At 42.5% G+C, this 9,804-nt stretch overlaps 1 pseudogene; it reads right to left on the bottom strand.

The window, feature by feature from the left end:
- Positions 1-825: 825 nt before the first annotated feature.
- On the bottom strand, positions 826-1,770 carry LOC144319992 (putative olfactory receptor 2W6 pseudogene; annotated as a pseudogene).
- Positions 1,771-9,804: the final 8,034 nt, after the last annotated feature.

Here is a 9,804-nt window from a genome sequence, read left to right as displayed (position 1 = left end):
TTACAGCATGATTCATGTCCAGTGAAGATGGTCATACATTCAGCATGCTCTACACCAGGATTCCTAGTTGATGTAAGGAGTTGGATTTAAATTATTTCGAAAACAATAATTTCCAAATCTTGCTATCATCAGTGATACCTAGAAATCATTTCTAAAACAGAGCGGCCTAGAACCCATACCTGGAGTTAATGATGCAATGAATCAAGGAGGGCACCCATTGTGATGAGCACTCACTGGGTGATGTATAGAATTGTTGAATCATTATACTGTACACCTGAAACTAATATAACACTGTATGTTAACTAAAACTAAAATAAAACTTAAAAAGCCAAATAACAAAAACAAAAACAGGAATCTCCTCACTTAAGAAAAAACAACCTACGTCTAGGACGGAGTATTATGATTTGACTGATGTTGTCTCAACGACCTCTGAAAACCACCAGAGTCATAAATAAAGGAGTTTCAAGAGGAGGCTACTAGTGGCGTCTTGCTTTTATTTTTTTTTATTTTATTTTTTTTGGTGTCTTGCTTTTATTTGATATCTCATGATGTAATCTGTAGACTGTGTGCTTTGAATTGGTGCTACCAGTGGATGAGGCCCAAAGATGGATAAAAGGCAAGTAAAGGAGAGATTTCCTCAAGTACACCTTTAAATGAAAGGGAACCATTTCACATCCAGAGAGCCTGGGATGAGGTCACACTCAAAATTATCATGTCTGGCTGTGTTCACTGTACTCTGAAAGTTCACTCTCCACATCATCACGTACACATCCAAGAGACAGACTCCAGAACAGCATCCATGACCCCAGAAATCATTCCTCTCACTTAGGCTTCCCTGGCCCCCTTCTCACCCTTCAGGAGCCTCCTCATCACCCCCTTTACATCCTTGTTCCTCAGCGTGTAGATCAGGGGGTTGATACTGGGAGTGATGATGGTGTAGAAGAGGGTGAGGAACTTGCCTTGGTCTTGGGAGTAGCTATTGGCGGGCTGCAGGTACATGTAGATGATGGTCCCGTAGAAAAGGGAGACCACCATCAGGTGGGAAGAGCAGGTGTTGAAAGCTTTCTTGCACCCTGCTGCTGACTTGATCCTCAGCACAGTGGCTGCAATCATGCTGTAAGAGATGAGGATCAGGGAAAGGGGCACCAGGAGAAGGGCAACACCCAGGGTAAAGGCAAATGCTTCCACCAGCATGGTGTCTTCACAGGACATGGCGATAAGAGCAGGCATCTCACACAGAAAGTGGTCCACCATATGGTGCCCACATCGGGAGAGTTGCATGGTCTGGGGACACATGACAAAGGAGTTTAGAAAGCCACAGAACCAGGACACAGTCACCAACTGCAGGCAGAGACGTGGATGCATGATCACAGTGTAGTGCAGGGGCCGGCAGACAGCCACGTAGCGGTCATAGGACATGACAGCTAGGAGAACACACTCGGTTGAGCCCAACACCATGTAGATGTAGAGCTGGGCCACACAACCATGGTAGGTGATGGTCTTCTCTGGACCCCAAAGGTTCCACAGCAACTGGGGGACAATGCTCGTCGTAAAGCAGAGGTCCAAAAAAGAAAGGTTCCCAAGAAAGAAGTACATGGGTGTGTGGAGCCTGGCATCCAAGATTGACAAGAAGATGATGGCACTGTTGCCCAAGAGGGTCAGGATGTAGAAGACCAAGACAAAAGCAAAGAGAATTATCTCTAGTTGAGGACGGTCAGAAAAGCCCACCAAGATGAATACTTGCTGGTAGCTGTCATTGTCTCTTGCCATAATCTTTGCCAGCTGTTATGGAAAAACAAGAAAGCATTGGATAAGACAGCAAGTGGAGACTCTACCCAGCACTTTCCAGTTTCCATGTGTGGGGCTGTAAAGTTAGGAGAGTTATTTGCTCTTCCATACTTTCTTAGCACACACTTATTGATACTCATTGTATGCAAAGCAGTCTAATTCTCCTGGAAGATAGAGGATAAATGAACTCAGAAGCTGCCCTCCTTACTGAATGATGTTCATAAATAATGGGAAAAAAGAGAAAGTAAAAGTTGTCTAAAGGATTTGTTAAAAAGATGAGTGTGTTCAAATTATTCCCAATTGATCAAGGAAGCCCCCACAGAAGAATTTATGTTCAGGGACACTGATGTACCTGAGAAGGTTGTTTCTTGTTTTGGTTTTGTTTTCCAAATAACAAGAATTTTACATGTGGCAGATTAAGCAAAATGTGTCTCAAGAAGGGAAAGTGGTACATGCAGAAACACAAAAACCAAAGTCACAGATGATGTCCAGGGAGTTCACAAATATGCACATCGCACAATTCCTTAACAACACATAATTTTATTGAGGTTAAACATAACGTTGGACACTCACTATCAGAAAAAGTTGAGATGACAGATTATACCCTGCCTCTGTACAGGCACATGTAGATACATGTGAAACCCCATGAGTTTCTCTCTCCATGCCTTAGCATCTTTTTGTACACATTTCAAGTCCCCTCTCAGACCGCACAGCTCTGTGGCCCTGGTGGCATCAGCACTTGCCTGCCCAGAATGTGTTTAGCTCTTCATGTGTCCCACAACTCATGCCAAGCACTTGGATGGAGCTCAGCCTTACAGCACTAGTGCCCAGCAGGCTTGTGTCAGCCGTGGGGATGGCAAATTCGAGTAGCTGTTAAGAAATGGCTTCATGCAACATGCATGAAGGAAGCAGTGGGAACCTGAGAACGGAAACATTCTGAAGTGTGTGTGTCTCCGTGTGGCTGCTGTCATCACCTGTCTACCCTGACAGTGGAGAAGCTGTGAACTTTACTCAGCTGGGGCTGCAGCCAGGAATTCTGCATGTTCCCTTTACTGCTCCAGGCATAGGACCCCCAGGAGAGCCCCCTGAAGACACAGAAGTCACAGAATAATGATAAGCAGCAGCAAGCCAAAGACTGCGAGACCTCACGACATCGCCTGGGTGCTCAGGAAGATGTTCCCACACACACTCTGCTGGTGGTGGTTGGGAAAACAACTGGCATTCTTATATCCACAGAACCATCACAGCTTCATTCAAGCTCAAGAGACTCAGTAAAGGGGTCCCATGAGTGGTGAGGAGAAACACAACACAAATAGCTCATTGCAAAGTCATCATATTAATTTCTTTATAATATTTCTATTCTAGGTGACATTTGTCAATGATATATCCTTCATTCCAAGATGACCGGCTGCTCATTCTTATGTCCAATATCCAGCGGCTCTCCTCTGTGTCATCCCTACAGGTATGTTAAGTATAAACCACTATACTTGGTTCTTTCATGTGCATTAGCTCTGATCCCTAGTCTGAACGATGAAACTACAAGGAATGGAGCTGCTGGAAATGGATATTGATGAAGGATAGAGCTAATCCCACAACTGTAGCACTTAGTGAGCACACAATGTTCAAGGGTGTACCCATTCTGACAACTTTGGTCCAAAGATCTGAAGTTGTATGGATGCATGGGGCTTGATTCTCTGAAGGAATCTGCACTGACCCACAGTAGGGAGGGAACTTGCCGAATGATATTCTGTGTCCACTGAGTGGGACTTAGTACCACGCAGCACAGCTATTTTTTTTGTCTGTGTTAGGTACACAGCACATCCTTAAAGCCAGCATTCTTCACATTTACAATCATTTAGATGTTTCACAGAGCCTTTCCACCTATGGGTCTGGGCCATAACAGCCCTGCAAGGTGCACAGGCCAAGTTTTAGGATCGTGGTTTGGAGAGGTCCAAGAGCAGACCACATCTGCACCACAGCTTCTATCAGAGCAAGGACCATAATGCTGTCACTCACTACACGTTAGCTTGAACTTCCCAGTCTTCCTCCCTCCCCCGTTCTTATCATGTTAACCTTGTTTAGAGGTGGTCATTTCCTACTGCTCCCACCACTGATGTACGTCCAGGCCCAATGATAAAACCTATCATTATGGAGAAAAGCTCGTGATCATTGTCCACATTGCCAGGGAAGCATTGCAATGCTTGATTTGTCACCATGCAAAAGCAGAACAACACAGAGTTGTTCTGTTCAACTGGCTGTCATTTCATTGGGGAAACCAGAAAGGATGATCTGATGCACGTGTATCAAGGTCAGAGGATGCCTTCAGATTGGCCCCGCTGGGAATGGGGAAGGTTCCACCCATCAAAGATCCACTTTGTTAGAATTTGGTGCAGTCATCTCTGAATTGGATGCAGTAACCGTGTTCCAAACTGCAATTAGCATGCAAAGTAGCATTCAGAAGACTTATTCAGGTGCCCTGACAGATATAAACCTTAAGAGAACTATCACACAAGACAATTATGCACCCACAGATGAGGGACCAAAAATACAGAAATGAAACTCATCGCTACAGCAAAGCTCTATCCACACCCTCACTCTTGTTTTCCCCAGAATGTGGAAGACCTAAGAGTCTGTCCACCCTCCTTACTTCAATTCCAGAGATCAATCTGGAGTTTTCTTGGGGAGAAGGCAGCTAATTCTGCCCCCTTTTTGGTTCCTGGATCTCCCAGCAGAAATTCCAACAAACACTCTGATCGGAGATTGAGCACAGAGGTGTGTCCCATCCAAGTGTTAATGAATCTTTAAGTGGCACAGCGTGGATGAAAGCTAACCAGGGGCTGAAGCTCTCCAGACCAGCCTGAGGTGGCATCTCCTCTGCAGCTAAGTGGGGAGTGGCATCAGGCCAATTTCAAATTGGCATGTTTTATGTCACACATGTATATAATGGTTCCCTAGGGCCAAGGAGGTGGTAAATGACCCCCAAGGATAAAGGGAGGCACACTGTTTCTAAGAGCTTTGAGAATTGGCATAGGCGGAGGATGGTATCACTGGGTGACAGGCACTGAAGAGGGTGCACAATGAGATGAGTACTGGGTGCGACACCATATTTTGACAAGTTGAATTTAAATTTTAAAATTTAAATTTAAAAAATAATAATAAAGAATTTACATAAATGCCATTTTATTGGTGCCTACTAAGAGGATGAAAAGACAAATGTAATACCCTGTCACCTTGGGAATTTGGAATAGTCTGGGGGCTTGAGGGCAGATAACAGCTTGTTTACAGAGCTAGAGCATTAGAGACTGGGGTTGTCATTCAGAGGTTCGTCCCATTTCCCAGGTAGAAAGGCCTCCAGGGGGCATCATAGAAAGTTCTCAAACAAGGAACTCCGGTTTTCTGGAAGAGAGAATTTATTTCTGAGTTTCATGTAAAAATACATGTAGATCAATTTCTTCATTTGGTTCTGGACTCACAGAATGAAGACCATGAAACTGTAGGGACACTGGGTGTTATTCTGTATGTTAGTAAATTGAACACCAATAAAAAATAAATTAAAATAAATAAATAAATAAATAAATAAATGAATACAACAGAAAAAAAAAAAAAAAAGAAACTGTAGGGAGACAAGCAACTCCAAATAGTTGGATCTGCGCCCTCTGCCATGGGAAAGAATGGAGTTAGGGGACACTCTCGGGCCTGCATTTTGCTTTTGTTACCCTTATCTTCATGGGTGTATCTTGCAAGAAGTTGCTGTGGCCAAGTCCAAAAAGGGTGTTGCCTGTGTTCTGCTCTAGGATTTTGATGGAATCTTGCCTCACATTCAGATCTTTCATCCATCTTGAGTTTATCTTTGTGTATGGTGAAAGAGAGTGCTCTAGTTTCATTCTTACGCATGTGGATGTCCAATATTCCCAGCACCATTGATTGAAGAGACTGTCTTTCCTCCAGTGGATAGTCTTTCCTGCTTTGTCAAATATCAGTTGACCATAAAGTTGAAGGTCCACTTCTGGATTCTCTATTCTGCTCCATTGATCTATGTGTCTGTTTTTGTGCCAGTACCACACTGTCTTGATGACCACAGCTTTGTAGTACAACCTGAAATCTGGCATTGTGATGCCCCCAGATATGGTTTTCTTTTTTAATATTCCTCTGGCTATTTGGAGTCTATTCTGATTCCACACAAATCTCAAGATGATTTGTTCCAACTCTCTGAAGAAAGTCCATGGTATTTTGATAGGGATTGCATTAAACGTGTAAATTGCCTTGGGTAACATTCACATTTTCACAATATTAATTCTGCCAATCCATGAGCATGGAATATTTTTCCATCTCCTTGTGTCTTCCTCAGTTTCTTTCAGAAGTGTTCTGTAGTTTTTAGGGTGTAGATCCTTTACCTCTTTGGTTAGGTTTATTCTTAGGTATCTTATGATTTGGGTGCAATTGTAAATGGGACTGACTCCTTAATTTCTCTTTCTTCAGTCTCATTGTTAGGGTAGGGAAATGCCACTGACTTCTGGGCATTGATTTTGTATCCTGCCAGACTGCCGAATTGCTGTATGGGTTCTAGTAATCTTGGGGTCGAGTCTTTTGGGTTTTCTATGTAGACTATCATGTCCTCTGCGAAGAGGGAGAGTTTTACTTCTTCTTTGCCAATTTGAATGACTTTTATTTCTTTTTGTTGTCTGATTGCTGAGGCTAGGACTTCCAGTACTATGTTGAATAGCAGTGGTGAGAGTGGACATCCCTGTTGTGTGCCTGATCTTAGGGTAAAAGCTCCCAGTGTTTCCCCATTGAAAATGATATTTGCAGAAAGGGAGTCAGAACATGAAAGACTCCTAACTCTGGGAAATGAACTAGGGGTGGTGGAAGGGGAGGTGGGCGGCAGGTGGGGGTGACTGGGTGATGGGCACTGAGGTGGGCACTTGATGGGATGAGCACTGAGTGTTATTCTATGTTGGCAAATTGAACACCAATAAAAAATAAATTTATAAAAAAAAAGAAAATGATATTTGCTGTGGGCTTTTTGTAGATGACTTTTAAGATGCTGAGGAATGTTCCCTCTATCCCTACACTCTGAAGAGTTTTGATCAGGAATGGATGCTGTATTTTGTCAAATGCTTTCTCTGCATTTATTGAGAGGATCATATGGTTCTTGTTTATTCTCTTGTTGATATGATCTATCACATTGATTGCTTTACGAGTGTTGAGCAGCCTTGCATCCCAGGGATCAATGCCACTTGGTCATGGTGAATAATCTTCTTAATGTACTGTTGGATCCTAATGGTTAATATCTTGTTGAGAATTTTTGCATCTGTGTACATCAGGGTTATTGGTCTATAATTCTCCTTTTTGGTGGGGTCGTTTTCTGGTTTTGGAATTAAGGTGATGCTGGCCTCATAGAATGAGTTAGGAAGTCCTCCATCTCTTTCTTTCTGAACAGCTTTAGTAGAATAGGTATGGCTTCTTTAAACGTTTGATAGAATTCCTTTGGGAAGCCACCTGGCCCAGGACCTCTTTGTCTTGGGAGATTTTGATGACTACTCTAATTTCGTCCCTGGTTATTGGCCTGTTCAGGTTTTCTATTTCTTCCTGTACCAGTTTTGGTACTTTGTGCTTTTCCAGAAATGCGTCCATTTCTTCTAGATTGCCTAATTTAATGGCGTATAGCTGCTCATAATAAGTTTTTAAAATCATTTTGTATTTCCTTGATATTCGTGGTGATCTCTTCTTTCTCATTTATTATTTTATTAATTTGAGTCTTTTCTCTCTTCTTTTTAATAAGGCTGGCTAATCGTTTATCTATCTTATTAATTCTTACAAAGAACCAAATCCTGGTTTTGTTGATCTGTTCCACAGTTCTTCTAGTCTCTATTTCATTGAGTTCTGCTCGAATCTTTATTAATTTTCTTCTGCTGCTGGGTGTAGGATCTATTTGCTGTTTTTTCTCCCACTCCTTTAGGTGCAAGGTTAGCTTTTGTATTTGATTTCTTTCCAGTTTTTGGATGGATGCTTGTATTGCGATGTATTTCCCCCTCCGGACTGCTTTTGCTGTATCCCAAGGATTTTGAATGGTTGTATCTTCATTCTCATTAGTTTCCATGAATTTTTTAAATTCGTCTCTAATTTCCTGGTTGACCCTTTCATATTTAGCAGGAAGTTCATTAACTTCCACTTTTTTGAAATCCTTCCAAACTTCTTCATGTGGTTTAGTTCTAGTTTCAAAACATTACGGTCTGAAAATATGCAGGGTATGATCCCAATCTTTTGGTGTCGGTTAAGACCTGCTTTGTGACCCAGTATGTGGTCTCTTCTGGAGAAAGTTCCCTGTGCACTTGAGAAGAATGTGTATTCAGTTGCGTTTGGATATAAATTTCTGTAAATATCTGTGAAATCCATCTGATCCACTGTATTATTTAATGTTCTTGTTTCTTTGGAGATGTGTTTAGAATATCTATCAATTGTAAAAAAGTGCTGTATTCAAGTCTCCAAGTATAACTGTGTTATTATCTAAGTATGTCTTAACTTTGGTTATTAATTGTTTGATATACTTGGCAGCTCCCACATTTGGGGCATAAGTATTCATGATTGTTAGGTCCTCTTATTGGATAGATCCCTTAAGTATAACATAGTTTCCCTCTTCATCTCTTACTACAGTCTTTTATTTATCTCATATGAGGATGGCTAACCCTGCCTTCTTTTGAGGACCATTTGAATGGTAAATGGTTCTCCAACCTTTTATTTTCAGGCCATAGGTGTCCTTCTGTCTAAAATGAGTCTCTTGTAGACAGCAAATAGATGGGTCTAGCTTTTTTATCCAGTCTGAAACCCTGTGCCTTTTGATGCGATCATTAAGCCCATTCACGTTCAGAGTTACTATTGAAAGATATGAGTTTAGTGTCATCATCATACCTATTCAGTCCCTGTTTTTGTGGATTATTCCCTTGGAATTCCTCTTTCTTTTACAGATCCCCCCTTAATATTTCTTGCAGAGCTGGTTTGGTGGTCACATATTCTTTCAGTTTCTGCCTATTTGGAAGCTCTTTATCTCTCCCTCTATTCTGAATGAGAGCCTTTCTGAATAAAGTATTCTTGACTGCATGTTCTTCTCATTTAGGACCCTGAATATATCGTGGCAGCCCTTTTTGACCTGCCAGGTCTCTGTGGAGAGGTGCTCTTAACCTAATACTTCTCCCCATAAAGGTTAGGGATCTCTTGTCTCTTGCTGCTTTAAGGATCTTCTCTTTATCTTTGGAATTTGCAAGTTTCACTATGAAATGTCGGGGTGTTGAAGAGTTTTTATTGATTTTAGGGGTGATAATGCTTTAGGGGGGATAAAGCACCAAGGATAATGTTTTTTTCTAGAGCCACCAGTAGCTTTATAATTGTGCTTCTGAATTGGCTTTCGGACACTGAATTGTAATCCAAATTCTGTAACTCTGCGGGAGAGAGTACTGTTTCTGATTTTTTCTTTTGTGGGGAGTCCTTCCTTCTAGTGATTTTACTCAGGGCAGAGTGGCTAAAAATGAGTTGTATTGGAAACAGGAAAGAAAAAGAGAAAAAAAAGGATGGGAAACAAACAAAAAACAAGGGGGGGTATCATCTGATTCTATACAGTGTAAGTCGCTAGACTTCCCCTAGAACTTTCCAGTGCTGCTTGGTCAAGAACTTGCTCTTCCCCTGTCCTTCCAGCTGGTCTTCTGGTGAAGAGCCTACTGCTGTGATTCTCAGTGGTGTGCACCTGCGGGAGCTGCTCGCCCCTGCCAGGTGCAAGTGGGAGCTGTTTATCCTGTGAGGCCCCTGTTACCTGGTGGCCCCACTCTGTCCCAGCCACAAGGTGACATCAGGAGGAACAACAGTGGCGGCGGCCAGCTCTCTAGCCCTGGAGTCAGCTCCTGCAGTAACTACTGCAGTATCCCAGTCCACAGGGGCCTGGATGGTCCAGGGGCACGCGGGGCACTGATCTGCACAGCTCCAGGCCACTCGGTGGCAGGAGCATCCTCGCAGTCTTGTGTCCTC

The sequence above is a fragment of the Canis aureus genome, chromosome 9 (genome assembly GCF_053574225.1).
Source record: "Canis aureus isolate CA01 chromosome 9, VMU_Caureus_v.1.0, whole genome shotgun sequence".
Classification (NCBI taxonomy): Eukaryota; Metazoa; Chordata; class Mammalia; order Carnivora; family Canidae; genus Canis; species Canis aureus.
The sequence above is the reverse complement of the archived record's forward strand: the minus strand, read 5'-3'. Positions and strand labels throughout refer to the sequence as shown.